General features: G+C 36.2%; 1 pseudogene; it reads right to left on the bottom strand.

Moving 5' to 3' along the window:
* Positions 1–11830: 11830 nt before the first annotated feature.
* On the bottom strand, positions 11831–16562 carry LOC147913362 (histone acetyltransferase KAT2B pseudogene; annotated as a pseudogene).
* Positions 16563–16578: the final 16 nt, after the last annotated feature.

Here is a 16578-nt window from a genome sequence, read left to right on the forward strand (position 1 = left end):
GTAGAGAAAGGAAGGCAGACTGGTTACAGACCATGGGACTCAACAACCTGGCAGTGAGTTCCCTGTGGATTTTGACTTGCCTCCTATATATATTGGCCTAGAAAAACATAGCTCCAATAAAAGCTTGCTCTCTCCAGCCAAAAGACAAAGAAAAGAGCATCCCAGTAGGTCAGAAACCTTTTAATGATGCCTGCCTCTCTGGAAACAGCCACTATGTGAAAAAAATAGCACCTCTCTCCCACAGCAACAAGCACTGCAGCAGCAGAGCCAGTGGGTGAGATCCTGTCTTCACCACTCACTATGGTGATTTAGGCAATGCCCCTCCCCTTACTGAACTTACGTGTGGAACTCTGACTTCCACCACCTCCACGCAGTAACAAGGTGATGCCCTACTTTTGTTAAGTCAATACGTGGAATCCTGTCTTCCATCCTTAGCCTCTAATAATAATGTGGCACCTCTCACCCTTTCCAGTTGATGCTGCAGAGACAGTGGAGTGAAGACCTGTCATTTCGGTAACCCACAAATGGAGCAGACAAGACTAACAGCCATTACAAACTAAATTGACATTTGACCACAGCCAACAAAAGTAAGCCAGGACATGGCTTCAAAATATAAACATGCTAACTATCTGCTAAAATCTGAGCTATAAATAGGAACCAGAGTCTTATAACACAAACTCAAAATGTCCAGAACATGGGCCAAAATTACTTGTCATACCAAGATCCAGGAAAATCTCAACTTGAGTGATAAAATATGATTGACATAAAATGTGAAATGACACAGATATTGAAATTATCAGAAAAGGATTTTAAAGCAGCTAATATAAAAAGGCTCCAAAAAGCAATTATGAACACTCTTGAGGCAAATAAATAATTAAAAATCTCAGCAATTCAATAGCAGATATGAAAAAAGAAATTTTAGAATTTCAATATACAATACCATAAATAAAATATCTTACTCGATAAACTCAGTAGTAGAATGGAAAAGACTGAAAAAAGAATCAGTGAACTTAGTAGATCATTGGAAATTATCCAATCAGAACACAGAGAGAAAATGATTTAACAAAAAGACTGCCTTAGAAGCCTGTGGGACAATAACAAAAGGTTTGACCTTCATGTCATTGGAGTCCCAGAAGGAAAGGAAAAAGAATGTGGGGCTGAAAAACTATTTGAAGAAATAATGGCTTAAAATATTCCAACTTGGCAAATACATAAACCTACAGATTCAAGAAGCTGAGCAAATTCAAAATAGTCTAAACTCAAAGAAATACATACCCAGAAACAAACTTTTGAAAACTAAACACAAAGAAAAAAATCTCTAAAGCAGCCACAGAGAAATGACACATTACCTATAGAGCGACAGTGATTCAAATGACAGCAGTTTTCTCCTGAGAAATCATGGAGGACAAAGGAATTGACAGAACATTTTCAAATGCTAAAAGAAAAGAACTGTCAACATAGAATTCTATATCCAGCAAAAATACCCTTCAGAAATGAAGGTGAAATAAAGACATTCTGAGATGAAGGAAAACAAAGAGAAAATGTCACTAAATAGCAGAATAGCTAAAGGAAATTCATAAGAAAGAGAGGAAATTATAATAAAAAGAAACTTGGAATATAAGAATGAAAAAAACAACAATGGAAAGGGTAAATATATGGGCAAATATAATAGATTATTATTCTGCTCTTGAGTTTTAAAAATTGTGACAGTTGAAAGCAAAAATTATAAAATTGCCAGATAAAGTTCTCGGTATATGCAGAGAATATACCGAGAATACTATACTGTATTGGGGGTCACTTTGTTGGGAGGCAAATGGACCTAAATGGTGGTAAGGTATCAACATTCTACTTGAAGTGATAAAAAAGGTTTATAGTAGCAGTCTGTGATAAGCTATGTAGGTATATTTTGATCTCCAGAAAAATTTTTACAGTTTTCAAAAACATTATAAGCAAATCAAAATGCAGTACTATAAATGTTCAAATAACATAGAGAAACAGGGAATAAAAAAAGGAAAAAGAGAGGCAACAAACAGAAAACAACCTAATGGCAGGCTTAAATCCTAACATATCATGAATTACATTATATGTAAATGGTACACACATCAATTAAAAGACAGAGATTACAGAATGGATTTTAAAAATGACACAATTATATTCTTTCTAAAAAATCTCACTTTAAACATACTGATATAGGTAGTTTAAAGGTAAAATGATGGAAACAGACATATAGTGCAAACACTAATCAGGAACATGCTATAGTGGCTATAGTAATATAAAAGTAGACTTCAGAGCAAAGAAAAGTAGCAGGGTGACATTACATAATGATAAAAGGGTCAATCCACCAAGAAGACATAAAAATATTATATGTATATGAACAAAACAAAGGAGCTGCAAAATACATGAAGCAAAATTGAGACAACTGAGAGGACAAATAGACAAATCCACTGTTATATTGTTATCAGTTGGAGACTTTTACACTTCTCTCAGTAGTTTATAGGACCACTAGACAGCAAGAGTATAGAAGAAATGAAGTATCTCATCAACCAATGGAATCTAATGGACATATATAGAACACTTCACCCAACAACAGCAGAACATACATTCTCTGCAAGCACACAATGGGGCATTCACCAAGCTAGACCATATCTTGAATCATAGGATGGCTCACAAAGATCTCTACCTCCTGGTACTTACACCTATGGGTTGACATCTACTGCTGAATCTGGGCTAAACCTAGTCACTTGCTTCTAACAAACAGAATGCCACAAAAGTGATGGGAAAAGTTCCTTTCAAGATAAGGTAATAAAAAGCTATTGTTTCCATCATGCTCATACTCCTTCTCTTTCCCTGACTCTTCTCACTTCTTGCACTGATGAAGCAAGGTATCATGTTGTGAGATACACCATGGAGAGGCACACATGGGAAGGAACTGAGGTTGCTGGCCTTCTTCAAACAGCCAGGAAGAGACTAAGGGCTCTGGCTCAACAGTATAGGAACTGAATCATGCCAACAATGACAGGAGGAAGTGGATCCTCCCCCAGTTAAGCCTTAAGATGACTGCAGCCTCAGGTGATACCTTGATTCCTGCCTGCAAGAGACTCTAAATCAGAGGATCCAGTAAATGTTTCCTGGATTCTTGATCTACAGAATTTAAGATAATAAATGTTGATGTTTAAGAAAAGCATCCAAAGAGGAGACAGGGAACTACAAAACAGCCAGAAAGCAATGAATAAGATGGCACTAATAAGTCCTTACATATAAGTAATTACTCTAAATTTAATGAATTGAATTCTGTAATTGAAAAGACACAGAATGGCTGAATGTATAAAAAAACAAGACCCAAGGGCCAGCCTAGTGGTGTAGTGGTTAAGTTCGCATGCTCTGCTTTGGTAGCCTGGGGTTCATGGGTTCAGATCCCAGGCATGGACCTAAGCACTGCTTATCAAGCCATGCTGTGGCCATGTCCCACATACAAAATAGAGGAAGATTGGCAAAGATGTTAGCTCAGGGACAATCTTCGTCACCAAAAAAAAAAAAAAAACAAGACCCAACTATATGGTGGATACAAAAGACTCATTTCAGCTTTAAGGACACACATAGGCTCAAAGTGAAGGGATGGAAGAAGATATTCCATGCAAGTGGAAACCAAAAGACAGCAAGGTTAGCTATACTTATATCAGACAAAATAGACTTTAAGCCAAAAATGGTAACAAGAGACAAAGAAGGTCATTAAATAATGATAAAGGGGTCAACTCGTCAAGAAGATATAACAATTGTAAATATATATGCACCCAACATTGGAGCTGCTAAATATATTAAGCAAATACCAATACATCTGAAGGGAGAAATAGACAACAATACAAGAATAGTAGGAGACTTCAATACCCCACTTTCAGCAATGGATGGATCATCCAGATAGTCAACAAGGAAACATTGGACTTTAACCATACTTTAGACCAAGTGGACCTAACAGACACACATAGAATATTTCCTCCAACAGCAACAGAATACACATTCTTCTCAAGTGTGCACAGAACATTCTGCAGGATAGATCATATTATAGGCCACAAAAGTCTTAGCAATTTAAGAAGATTGAAATCACACCAAGCATCTATTCTGACCACAATGGTATGAAACTAGAAATCGACAACAAGAGAAAAGTTGGAAAATTTACATATATGTGGAAATTAACACACTCCTAAATAACCAGTGGGTCAAAGAAGAAATCAAAAGGGAAATCAAAAAATATCTTAAAACAAATGAAAACAGAAACACAAGATACCTATGGGATGCTGCAAAAACAGTTCTAAAAGGGAATTTTATAGCAATAAATAATATATTTAAAAAAGAAAGATCTCAAACAACCTAACCTTACACCTCAAGGAACTAGGAAAAAAGAACAAGTTAAGCCCCAAGTTAGCAGAAGAAAGGAAATAACAAAGATCAGAGCAGAAATGAATGAAATAGAGACCAGAAAAGCAATAGAAAAGATCAATAAAACTGAGTGGTTTGTGAAAAGATAAACAAAATAGATGAAACTTTAGCTAGATTAACTAAGAAAAAAAGAGAGAGGACTCAAATAAAATTATAAATGAAAGAGGATACCACAGAAACACATAAGATCATAAGACACTACTATGAACAAGTATATGTTAACAAATTGGGTAACCTAGAAGAAACGGGTAAATTCCTAGAAACCTACAACTTACCAAGAATGAATAATGAAGAAATGGAAAACATGAACAGATCAATAATGAATAAGGTTATTGAATGAATAATCAAAAACCTCCAACAAAGAAAAACACAGGACCAGGTGGTTTTACTGGCAAATTCTACCAAACATTTAAAGAAGAATTAATGCCAATTCTTCTCAAACTCTTCCAAAAAATTGAAGAGGAGGGAACTCTAACTCATTCACGAGGCCAGTATTGCCATGATACCAAAGCCAAATAAGGGCACTACAAAGAAAGACAACTATAGGCCAATATCCCTGATGAACATAGATGCAAAAATTATCAAGAAAATATTAACAAAAGGAATCCAACAGTATTAAAAGGATCATGCACCCTAATCAAGTGGGATTTATCTCTGAGATACAAGGATGGTTCAACATAAACAAATCAATAAGTGTAATACACCATATAAACAGAATAAAAGATAAAAATCACATGACCATCTCAGTAGATGCAGATAAAAACACTCAACAAACTGGATATATAGAAGGAACATACCTCATCATAATAAAGTCATATATGACAAAACCACAGCTAATATACTCAATAGTGAAAGATTGAAAGCTTTTCCTCTGAGATCAGGAACAAGACAAGGGTGTCCCACTCTCACCACTCTTATTCAACATAGTACTGGAAGTCCTATCTAGAGCAATCAGAAACGATAAAGAAATGAAAGGCATCCCAACCAGAAAAGAATAAAATTGTTTTTATTTGCAAATCATATATCTTATACAAGAAAATCCTAAAGACTCAACCAAAAAACTGTCAGAACTAATCAACAAATTCAACAAAGTTGCGTGACATGAAGTCAACATACAGAAATCAGTTGCATTTCTACATACTAACAATGACATATCTGGAAAAGAAATAAAGAAAACAACCCCATTCGCAATAAACAATAAAATACTTAGGAATAAATTTAACCAAGGAAGTGACAGATCTGTACAATGACAACTATAAGACTTTGATGAAAGAAATTGAAGACAAATAAATGAAAAAGTATCCCATGTCCATGGATTGGAAGAATTGATATTGGGAAAATGTCCATACTACCTAAAGCCATCTATAGACTCAATGCAATCTCTATCAAAATTCCAATGGCATTTTTCACAGAAATAGAAAAAGCAATCCTAAAAGTTTATGGAATCACAAAAGTCCCTGAAGAGCCAAAGCAATCATGAGAAAGAAGAACAAAGCTGGAGGCATCACACTTCCTGATTTCAAACTATACTACAAAGCCATTTAATAAAAATAGTATAGCACTGGCGTAAAAGTAAACACATAAACCAGTGGAACAGATTGAGGGCCCAGAAATAAACCCCTGCACATATGGTCCACTAATACTTGACAAGGGAGCCAAGAATACTCAATGGGGAAACGATAGTCTCTCCAATAAATCGTTTTGGGAAAACTGGTTAACCACATGCCAAAAAGTGAAACTGCACCCCTATCTTACACCACTCACAAAAATTAACTTGAAACAGATTAAAGACTTAAACATAAGACCTGAAACTGTAAACCTCCTAAGAGAAAACATAGGGAAAATTCTCCTTGACATTGATCTTGGCAATAATTTTTTGGTTGACACCAAAAGCACAAGCAACAAAGGCAAAAATAAATAAGTGAGACTCCAACAAACTTAAAAAGCTTCTGTACTGCAAAAGAAACAATCAATAAAATGAAAAGGCAACTTAAGGAATGGGAGGAAATATTTGCAAATCATATATATAATAAGGGGGAAATATCCAAAATATATAAAGAACTCATACAACTCAATAACAAAAGAACAAACAATATTTTTAAAATATTAAAAACTAGGCAGAGGAACTGAATAGACATTTTTCCAAAGAAGACATAAAAATGGCCAACAGCTATATGAAAAGATGCTCAACACTGCTAATCATCAGAGAATGCAAATCAAAACTACCATGAGATATTACCTCACACCTGTTAGAACAGCTATTATCAAAAAGACAAGAGATAACAAGTATTGGCAAGGTTGCAGAGAAAAGGGAACCCCTGTGCACTATTGATGGGAATGTAAATTGGTACAGCCACTATGGAAAACAGTATTGAGCTTCCTCAAAATATTAAAAATAGAACTACCATATACTCCATCAATCCCACTTCAGGGTTTATATCCAAAGGAAATGAAAACAGGATCTCAAAAAGATACCTGCACTTCCATGTTCATTGTAGCATTATTCACAATAGGCAAGATATGGAAACAACCTAAGTGTAAATCAATGGATGAATGGATAAAAAGATGTGATTTTAAAAAAGATATATTATTCAGCCATAAAAAAGAAGGCAATTTGCCATTTGTGACTACATATAGGGTCCTTGAAGGCATTATGCTGAGTGAAGTAAGTCAGACAAAGAAAGAAAAGTACTGTATGATATTTCTTATATGTGAAATCTAATAAAACTGAACTTGTAGAAATAGAGAGTAGAATGGTGGTTACCAGGGGCTGGCGGTGGAGGAACTGGGGAAATGTTGGTCAAAGTGTACAAACTTCCAGTTAGAAGATGAATAAATTCTGGGGATCTAATGCATAGCATTGTATTATAGTTAACAGTACTGTATTGTATATTTCTACTGTTAACAGTATTATAGTTAATAGTACCGTATTGTATTGTACAATGTATTGCTAAGAGAGTAGATCTTGAATGTTCTTACCACAAAAAAAGAAATGATACAGTAATTATATGATGCTATGGAGGTGTTAGCTAATGCAATGGTGGTAATCATATTGCAATATTAAGTGTATCAAATTAACAAGTTGTACCCCTTACACTGACACAATATTATATGTCAATTATAGCTCAATAAAGCTGAAAAAAAAAGACCTAATGAATAAACGTTAAAACATGAAAAAAACAAAGAAACAAAGAGAGGAGACAGAAGAAGGAGAAGGAGAGGAGGAAGAAATAAACACATGCATATCACATATAAATACAAGCAAATAGACTGATAATAATGATCATCCTGTATCCAGAAACAGCTCAACATATAGACTCTCAGCATGTGAACTTCATAGACTTGAACCAAGTTACTCTCTAAAGACCAAGTCAACTTGATTTTACCCATAGAGATGACATGTAGAGGTGATATGGGCACTTGTGAAAGGTCATCTAAGCCTCCTGTGTCAAGTTGTTTTGTGATCGATTGTGTTTTATTTTTGCTAATTTTTGTAGTTGTTGATGTGCAATACTAGAACATTATGTTTCAAAAGTACAGTGGTAGTGAGAATGTTGAGAGTGCTAATAAGAAGTAGCAGCAAATTTTTACAGAAGTAAAGCTAGAGATGATGGCGATAAATATAACTATTAATCAAAAATATTGAGAATAATATTACCTGTTATTATGGAACAAATGGCTCAACAGAAAGAATAATTGTGAAGGAGAAAGAGCAATTTGAGAAAAACATAAATAGATCTATGCCTAAGGTGTAGGAAAAAATATTTCCAAGAGGTGAAGATTTTTTTCTCTGAATTGTCTGATTTCAAAAAATATCCATGGGGGCCGGCCCAGTGGCACAGTGGTTAAGTTCACACACTCTGCTTTGGTGGCCCAGGGTTTGCAGGTTCGGATCCTGGGCGTGGACCTACACACTGCTTATCAAGCCATGCTGTGGCGGTGTCCCATATAAAGTAGAGGAAGATGGGCACGGATGTTAGCCCAGGGCCATCTTCCTCAGCAAAAAAGAGGAGGATTGGCAACAGATGTTAGCTCACGGCTAATCTTCCTAAAAAAAAAAAAATTCATGTACACACGTATATATATATGAACAACATAAAAGAGGTAGGTGCATTCAGGGCATACATTTACCATTAATTCATTCCCAGTAAGTGGGAATAATAAAACCCAGGTAAGAGTATTTAGTGATTCATGTGAAGTCCCTAGCTTATGGGCATATGGGAGGTCTTCAATAAGTGGAAGCTATTATTGGAAAATGTCTTCTAATCTCTAATCATAATAATCAATTACCAAAATTAAAATATTAGGCAGAAGAATATTTCATCATACCTGGCACTTAGTAAGGCATGCAGTGAATGTTAATCTTTTTGCCTCCTTTGTTCTTCTTCCATTAATTTGAGTAGGAAATGCACAAAAAAACTATTTCATAAGGAAATAAGAAATTAATTAAGCTTTTGCTTACTTTTACATAATGCGTGACTGAATTCTATTTAACTTGTTTCTTAAAATATTCAGTTCCCCTCAAAAATGATAGTTTCCCAGTAGCAGACTTGATCAGTAGGGAAGTATTGTTTTTTCATTTTTTTGTGTGTGAGGAAGATTGGCCCTGAGCTAACATCTGTTGCCCATCTTCCTCTTGTTGCTTGAGGAACATTGTCCCTGAGCTAATATCTGTGCCCATCTTCCTCTATTTTGTATGTGGGACACTGCCACAACATGGCTTGATGACAGTGTGTAGGTCGACGCCTGGGAACTGAACCTGTGAGCCCCAGGCCACTGAAGTGGAACATGCTAACCTAACCATTATGCCGCCAGGCTGGCCCTGATTTTTCATTTTTATTAGGAAGATTTTGCAAAGGTATACCAAAAATGTGTTTAAATAAAGACAAAAATATATACATAATGGGAAAATATGCAAGCTCCTATTCATGGCTCTTACAGGTGAGCAATAATGACCAGAAAACACAATGAATGGACAATAGACTTTTCAGTCATCACAAGATTTCATGAATGTACCTCAGGTAAGGAAAATAGGTACTACATAATACATTGTTAAAAGTGGCAGAACAAAGTCCATTTGGGGGAGTCAAGCATTCTGATCATAGTTAGATGGAGATATCTGGTGGCAGGCTAAAGTGATAATATATTGTAGTTCTGACAGTAAACTAGAGCTGGAATGAGGAAGGAACATCAACCAAATCTTTAAAGTCCCTTGACCCAAGCAGTTCATCTTTTATCATTGTACTATTTATTTTGAATTACCTGGAATGAAAATATGTTAGTTATTTCTTTTTACAATATTCGCTGAATAAGGAAATTAAAAAATGTTAATGTTTTAAGACCCTAGTTTTAGGATAATTTGTTCCATAGTGATAAATTACTACTACATCTACTTCAGCTTTGTTGCATAATAGTTATATGAAAATATTAATTTTTAAATTAGAAACAAAATGCTTTCAATATAGAGAGACTGTCTGATTTTAAAGATAATACTTTATAATAAGATCCATTAAAAAACCCAAACTTCAGAGGATACTGTTGATGCAAATAATCCATAATCAATCTATAAGTCAAAATTAGGGTGAATTTATTATGAGCCAGGTCTGAGGACTAAAGCCCAGGGCCTTCCTTCCCCAAGAAAGGAAGGACACCAAAGAAGTGGGGTGTACAGAGTGGTTATATAACATCTTGGAACAAAGAGCATACATCACATACGACAGGAATGTATAACCACTTTTATGACAAGATTGCTTCGCTGGCACAGCAGATCAGTGGTCACAAGGTGAGCACAGCAGGTCAGTAATTAATCCTTAGTTTCTAGAAAGAGATGCTTCTCTTCAAGTAAGTGCCAATATGGGGGAAGCTACATCCCTATCTTTAAGGGCGTCACTCTTGTCTTTCAGACATTGTAAATGTTTAAAACAGATGTACAATGCATGCTCAACAGGCCACGTCATGCCCTTTTGGAAAAACAGGGTCAGGCCAAATTAGTTTTAAACCAAATGGCTTCCTTTTATACTCGAATATATCCTATTGCTTTTCATTCATTTATCATTACAAAGCAGATCCGATATGATATATCTTTAGAAATCAATTCCAAGGTACTCAATACAAGCTGGGTTCCCATTTTTCATTCGATATTTTAGATACCACTAAGGTGATTTTTTTTTTTTTTTTGGTATTTAAAAATGTTGAGACAATTTCTTATTTATTGGAATAGGGATAAACTAGAATTAACATAGAGATAATATACACTCTTCCTTACTAAAGCATATAATTATATTTCAGACTCGAGTTTACACCTGTGTGACCCTGGAAGTTAATTTTTGAAATCATATATTGCAGAAGCAAAATCAAACATGATACTATACATTTACTTAGAGAAAAATCAATATTAACATAGTGGTTATACATTCAAATTAGTGCTAGGTAGCATTATAAAAAACTAGATGTTGATGAAAACTCTACATTTTTCAGGATGTCTTAGTAATCAAAACAGTCATATTTTGGAAATGGAATTATTGCGAATTGCTCAAAGCCTCTCCCCTATGTAATTATTTATAAAATATATACAATAACACATCAAACACACCTATTTCATGTTTTTCAGGACTTTTATCTTGTATTCCTTACTTAAAATTTGTCCAGAGTAGAATAAAAATAAACCTTCACACTTCATTAAGAAAATAACAAAATTCATGGTCTGGTAATTTGCCTTGATCCCCCAAATCATTGTTTTATCATCTGTTACTAAATGAACATCTATTACCAAATATTCAGCTAATAGACATTCATATAAAATTTATATTAATAGTGGGTGTGTTTTAATCTACTTCATAGAAATCTTCTATGTCTTTATTTATTTATTTATTTATTGCTGAGGAAGATTCACCCTGAGCTAACATCTGTGCCAATTTTTCTCTATTTTATATGTGGTTCACCTCCACAGCGTGGCCACCAAACAGCGGCATAGGTCCATGCCTGGAAATGAACCCGGGCTGCCAAAGCAGAGCAGGCTGAACTTAACCACTAGGCCACGGGGGGCTGGCCCCTATTCTATGGCTTTAAATGCACATCTGAAACAGTAGGATGCTAGGACGAATTTTTTGTTTGTTTTTTTAAGTGCTAATTTTAACAGGGTGCAATTATCTTTAATATATAGTATTCTATTATTGTGATTTATAGTAAGAAATATATATTTAGTCTTTATCTCTGTTTCTGGCACAGAACTCCTAAAATTCTTGGAATTTCCTAAATGATGAGGGTGACAAAGGTGTCTTTTGTTATATTAATGAGATGACTTTTAGACCACACCTAAGCACAGGGGCTGGTTGCCAGTGGAGCCGACCATGTGATTAGAGGGTTGGAACTTTCAGTACCTCCCTCCAACCTCCAGGGAAGGGAGAGGGGCCCGGAGATTGAATTCAACCACCGTGGCCAGTGATTTAATCAATCATGCCCATGTAATGAAGCCTCCACAATAACCTGAAAAGGACAGGGTTCCCAGAGCTTCTGGGTTGGTGAACACGTGGAGATTTGTGGAAAGAGATGTACTCACAGAGAGGGCATGGAAGCTTCACGCCCTTTCCTCGTACTTTGCTCTGTTCACCTTTTCCCTCTGTTCTTCAGTTATATCCTTTAATAATAAACCTGTAATCTGCCAAGTAAAATGTTTCTCTGAGTTCTGTGAGCTGCTCTAGCAAATTAATTGTCAAATTGACTTTAGTGGAGCCATTTTAAAATGGAGTCAGAACTGCCTTTCCAGAGAACCTGCCTTGCTGTCTTAAACCTCGGACTGGGGCAAACCTTTGGACTGGGCCAAAATGGTAATTGTTTTACAAGCAATTGTTTGAGAAGTCAGCAGGAGAACAGATATCCTGATCACAAAGACTAAAGATTGTGGACTTCCTGAAGATAGAATCAACAGTCAATCAATGTTTAGCCATGACTAGCTCTCTGCCTCCAACTCTAATTAAAATTCTTTGTACTACAAGCTCCCTTTGCCTTTGAAAGCCCCTGAGTTTTACTCCCTAGCGGGACACTATTTGGCTTTCTACTTGAATCTGTGCTCCCTGAATTGCAATTATTTGACCCCAAATAAATGCTTTGCATTTTAAACTGGTTACTATTTTTGTAGGTTGACAATCCAACCCAAGGAGGTGGCTGTAGGAACCTGCAGTCTATAGCTGGTAGGTCAGAAGCACAGTTGACAACCTGGGCTTGTGACTGGCATCTGAAGTGGGGGCAGTCTTGTAGGACTGAGCCCTTAACCTGTGGAATCTGATGCTATCCCTGGGTAGATAGTGTCAGAATTGAGTTGAATTGTAGGACACTTAGCTGGTGTCAGAGAATTGCTTGTTGGTGTGAGGAAACCTCCCTTGGCCCTCACATCAGAATTCGGTGCAGAAGCTTACATATCCAGTTTTGTTTTAAAATGAAACCACCATACATACATTAGTAAGTATACCAATTAGTTTTTAAGAAAGAAGAGAAAATGATTGTCAATCCATCTTCCTTAATTTCAGTAAAGAAGAATTTATCTAGGATATTGGCACATTTGTTATATTTACTCTCAAGAGGATTGTATTCTTTGCAATTGGTAAAGACTGCCATGAAAAATTTCTTAAACATATAATAAGAATTATCGAAGCATTTGCTTTTGGTTTTCAGATTGCTGGAGATACGGTGAGCCTTATAACTTCACAATATCCAAGAATTTTTCTTCTTTTCATAAGTCCAAGGAAAGGCCAAGAGCTTCATGGGCTTTTTAAGTGTTTTTGGATGCTTATGAGCAGTTTGTAAAGCTGATAAGATCCTTTCTATTCAGTTTCCAGCTGGTCTCTCTGATCCCAGAAATGCTTTCTATAAGAATCTGTCCAACTCTATCTTTAAAAGATGCAAGTCTAAGGTAGACTTTTTGAATCTCAGCCTGTTACATTTCTATCAGTTTTCTGATTATTTCTCTCTGTAATTAAACAGTGACAGAAAATTCTGTTTACAGGATCTGAGTATTTAACTAATGTAGAAGTAGTTTCCTCACAGTCTTTAATAGAGTCAAAATATTTGGTTCTAATTTTAACTTCTTTGCAGAAATTCTGAAATACCCAATTAAATAGTCACCTGCATCTGTGGGATTGTTTAGGATTTGATATTTCATACAATACTCTGTCAAATGATTCAAGCAGTTGAGTTCCATAGCCCTTAACTTGGCCATTTTAAGTTATAATACAATGGTCTCTGTGAATCCTATGGATGGGAGCACAAAGAATAAGACACCACCAATTACAACGTGATTTTTAATTAAAGCTTTCTTTAAGCCAATCAGATGCAACAGCACCTTCTTGTTGGGCTTTCTGGTTCAGGGAACTGCTAAACCCATGAAATTCATTCATACTCCTGTGGCTCTTCCAGCTTCTCTGTCTCCTCTTTGGCCAATACGTCAACAGCAAGTTTGCTGCTGTTCCAGTGTTGAAGCTAGTGTACAATGGTTTACATGTTCTTCTTGATAAGTTATGTTGGACTATCCTCCATAACTCTGGGCTTATTGAACTATTCCAGGGTATGGAGGTCATTTATTTTCTCTTTTTTTCTGGTTTCACCTCAAGTCTAGAAGAGACTTTGTAAGCAGGAATGGTGCTTCTCCCATTTGGTTGCTCAAGGGAAAAATAATTTAAACTTCATGAAATAGTCCCACCACAAGTGTGATCTAATAACTGTTTGGATACCCACCCAATTAGTTCCCCAAGAAGCTGACAGAAAAACTTGATCCTAGAAGGCAAAATTCTGACTTGAATGTAAAGGAATTTGACCAATTCACTGCTGGTCACATTTCTCCACCCCTTAGAATGCCAGATAAGTCAGCTAAACTATTATGCACAGACAAGTAACAGGGATCTATAAGGATCAGGCCTGATGTTAACTACAGAGGCCAGGTAAATTCCATGAGTACTGTCTTCAATTCTGCCCACTCAACTAAATTTCTTCACCCTCCTCTAAGAGTATATTCCAAGAGGCTGAGTTCAGCGTGTCTGCTATCCTTAGCTGTTTTGAAGTGAGGGTGGTGGAGCCATCCATAAATTATGTAGCAGCTCTGAGGTCAGAGAAAAGTGCCTCGTAAGAGGTGAGGTTCCAGGATACCAGCTATTTCTCATATGGGGAGATGAACCTCGTTTGTCATTTCAATGGCACTCACATTTCCCACCTAGCTTTATGGGTTTTCAGGTTAGACATGATCCAATTCAGGTTAGGTATTTTGGGTTGCAGAAGGACTTGGTGAAATGTGTGAGCCATTCTGTTTCAACTGAAGTCTAACAAACATCTAGCAATAGAAGTTCAAATTGAGTCACAGTATGGCAGAATCAGGAAGATTATACATTTATACTCTCTCAAAGACCTGCTAAAAATCATACCACCACACCATCAAAAAATGAAACCTGGAGAGTCATATCTTGATCTAGTTGATACGAGCCCAAAGGATTAGAGAGACTGACAGGCCACTTATTGTAGGAAGAATTCTAAAGATGTCCCTCCAAGATTCCTGTCTTCTAGTTATTCAATCAAAGCTAATCTAGGTATTCCTGTGAAGGGACTTTGCAGGTGTAATTAAAGTTGCTAATCAATGGACATTAAGTTAGGGAGATATTCCTGGGCACATGCTATAATTCTAAGGTAACCACTAAAAGAAAAATTTGAAAACTACTTATCTGTCATGTCAATAAAGAAGGAAAATGGAATAATAAAGAATGATCAATCCAATGGAAGGCAAAAAAGGAGAGAAAAACATATAAAAAGGGCAGGGCAAATAGAAAGTCATGCATTCAGTATGGCTATTAATGTCAATCTGACTCTTCTTCCTTGATAGATGATCTGTTCTTTTCCTCTGGAAGATTTCAGAATTTTCTCTTTGCTGTCCCTTGAAATTTCAGATGTGTTTTCCTTCAACGCCCAGGTTTTAATATCTGGGTCCTTTCTAAGGTCATTTTCTTATTTTTAAATTAAGAGAAACTTTTTCCATTATCCCTTTAAATATTTCCTCCTAACTATTTTAATTTTTCTCTCCTTCTGGAAGTGCTATTATCAGAATATTGACAGTTCTACTTTTATTCTTCTTATCTCTTACTTTTATTTTTGTATTTTCTATTTTTTATCCTTTCTTGCTCTTTCCTGGGAGAGTTTGTCACTCCAATATTCCAAATTTCTAATTCATTAAGCAATATGTATCCATTCTACTATTAATTCCATCTATTGTGACTTTATTTCTTGGTCACTTGGTTCTTTTTAAAGATTGTTCCTGTTATATTCCGCTAATAACTTCCCTTATTTTTTTCGGGACAGCTAAGCAATTTCAAAATGAATTTATAAACATGCTTTCAGCATTTGTTAAAACAAAATTATAGTTAATGTGGGGCATGGCTGTATTTTAATGTATTTAATATGATGTAGGCTAGGATCAGTGAGGGAAAGAATGCCTACAGACCTCAAGAAATCAAAGATTCTCACTCCTAATAGAGGCAGAATGTAAAAAGGGCTAAGTAAAGAAGTAAAAGCTAGGGGCTGCAGGATTACGCCGAGTGTGGCAATAATAACTGGGGATATTAAAGAAGATTTTTTGGAAGAGTCTATATTTGAAAGGGATTGTATGGGATCTTCTGCATTCAATAGCTGTCCAGTAACAGGTATCCAACCATTAAATTTAGAAAAGTCACAGTGTTGGCGACAGTTTTTGCAAATATATGCATTTTGCCGGTTTGGATGGTATGTAAATGTTAGAAAGAAACTTGTTAGCTATCAGCAACTTAAGCATTTTTGTCTTTGTTTCTTCTCACTGTCACTAGAAATTACCTCAGAAATCACTGGCCTAAGTAAAAGATAGAAACAAAAGCCTCCCCAGGCACCACCCGAACCTGAGAATTGAAAATGACACCGCCTTTCCTTCCTTAACAATAAACCGAACGTGTGTCAATACTGACTGTCTCCTCTTGAGCCCCCACCCGCCCGCCAGCTGCACATTACCTGTGCCGAGTCGCGTCCTTCCCCCAGCGGCAGCAGAGAGCCCTCACCCGGCTTTTCCTTCCCGCTGGAGCTCTTGCCCGCTCCGCCGCCTCCGCCCTCCCGCTCCGGTTGCGCATTTCCAGCGCTCGGCGG

Source organism: Ceratotherium simum, chromosome 28 (genome assembly GCF_057802395.1).
Source record: "Ceratotherium simum simum isolate JZ-2026a chromosome 28, ASM5780239v1, whole genome shotgun sequence".
NCBI lineage: Eukaryota > Metazoa > Chordata > Mammalia > Perissodactyla > Rhinocerotidae > Ceratotherium > Ceratotherium simum.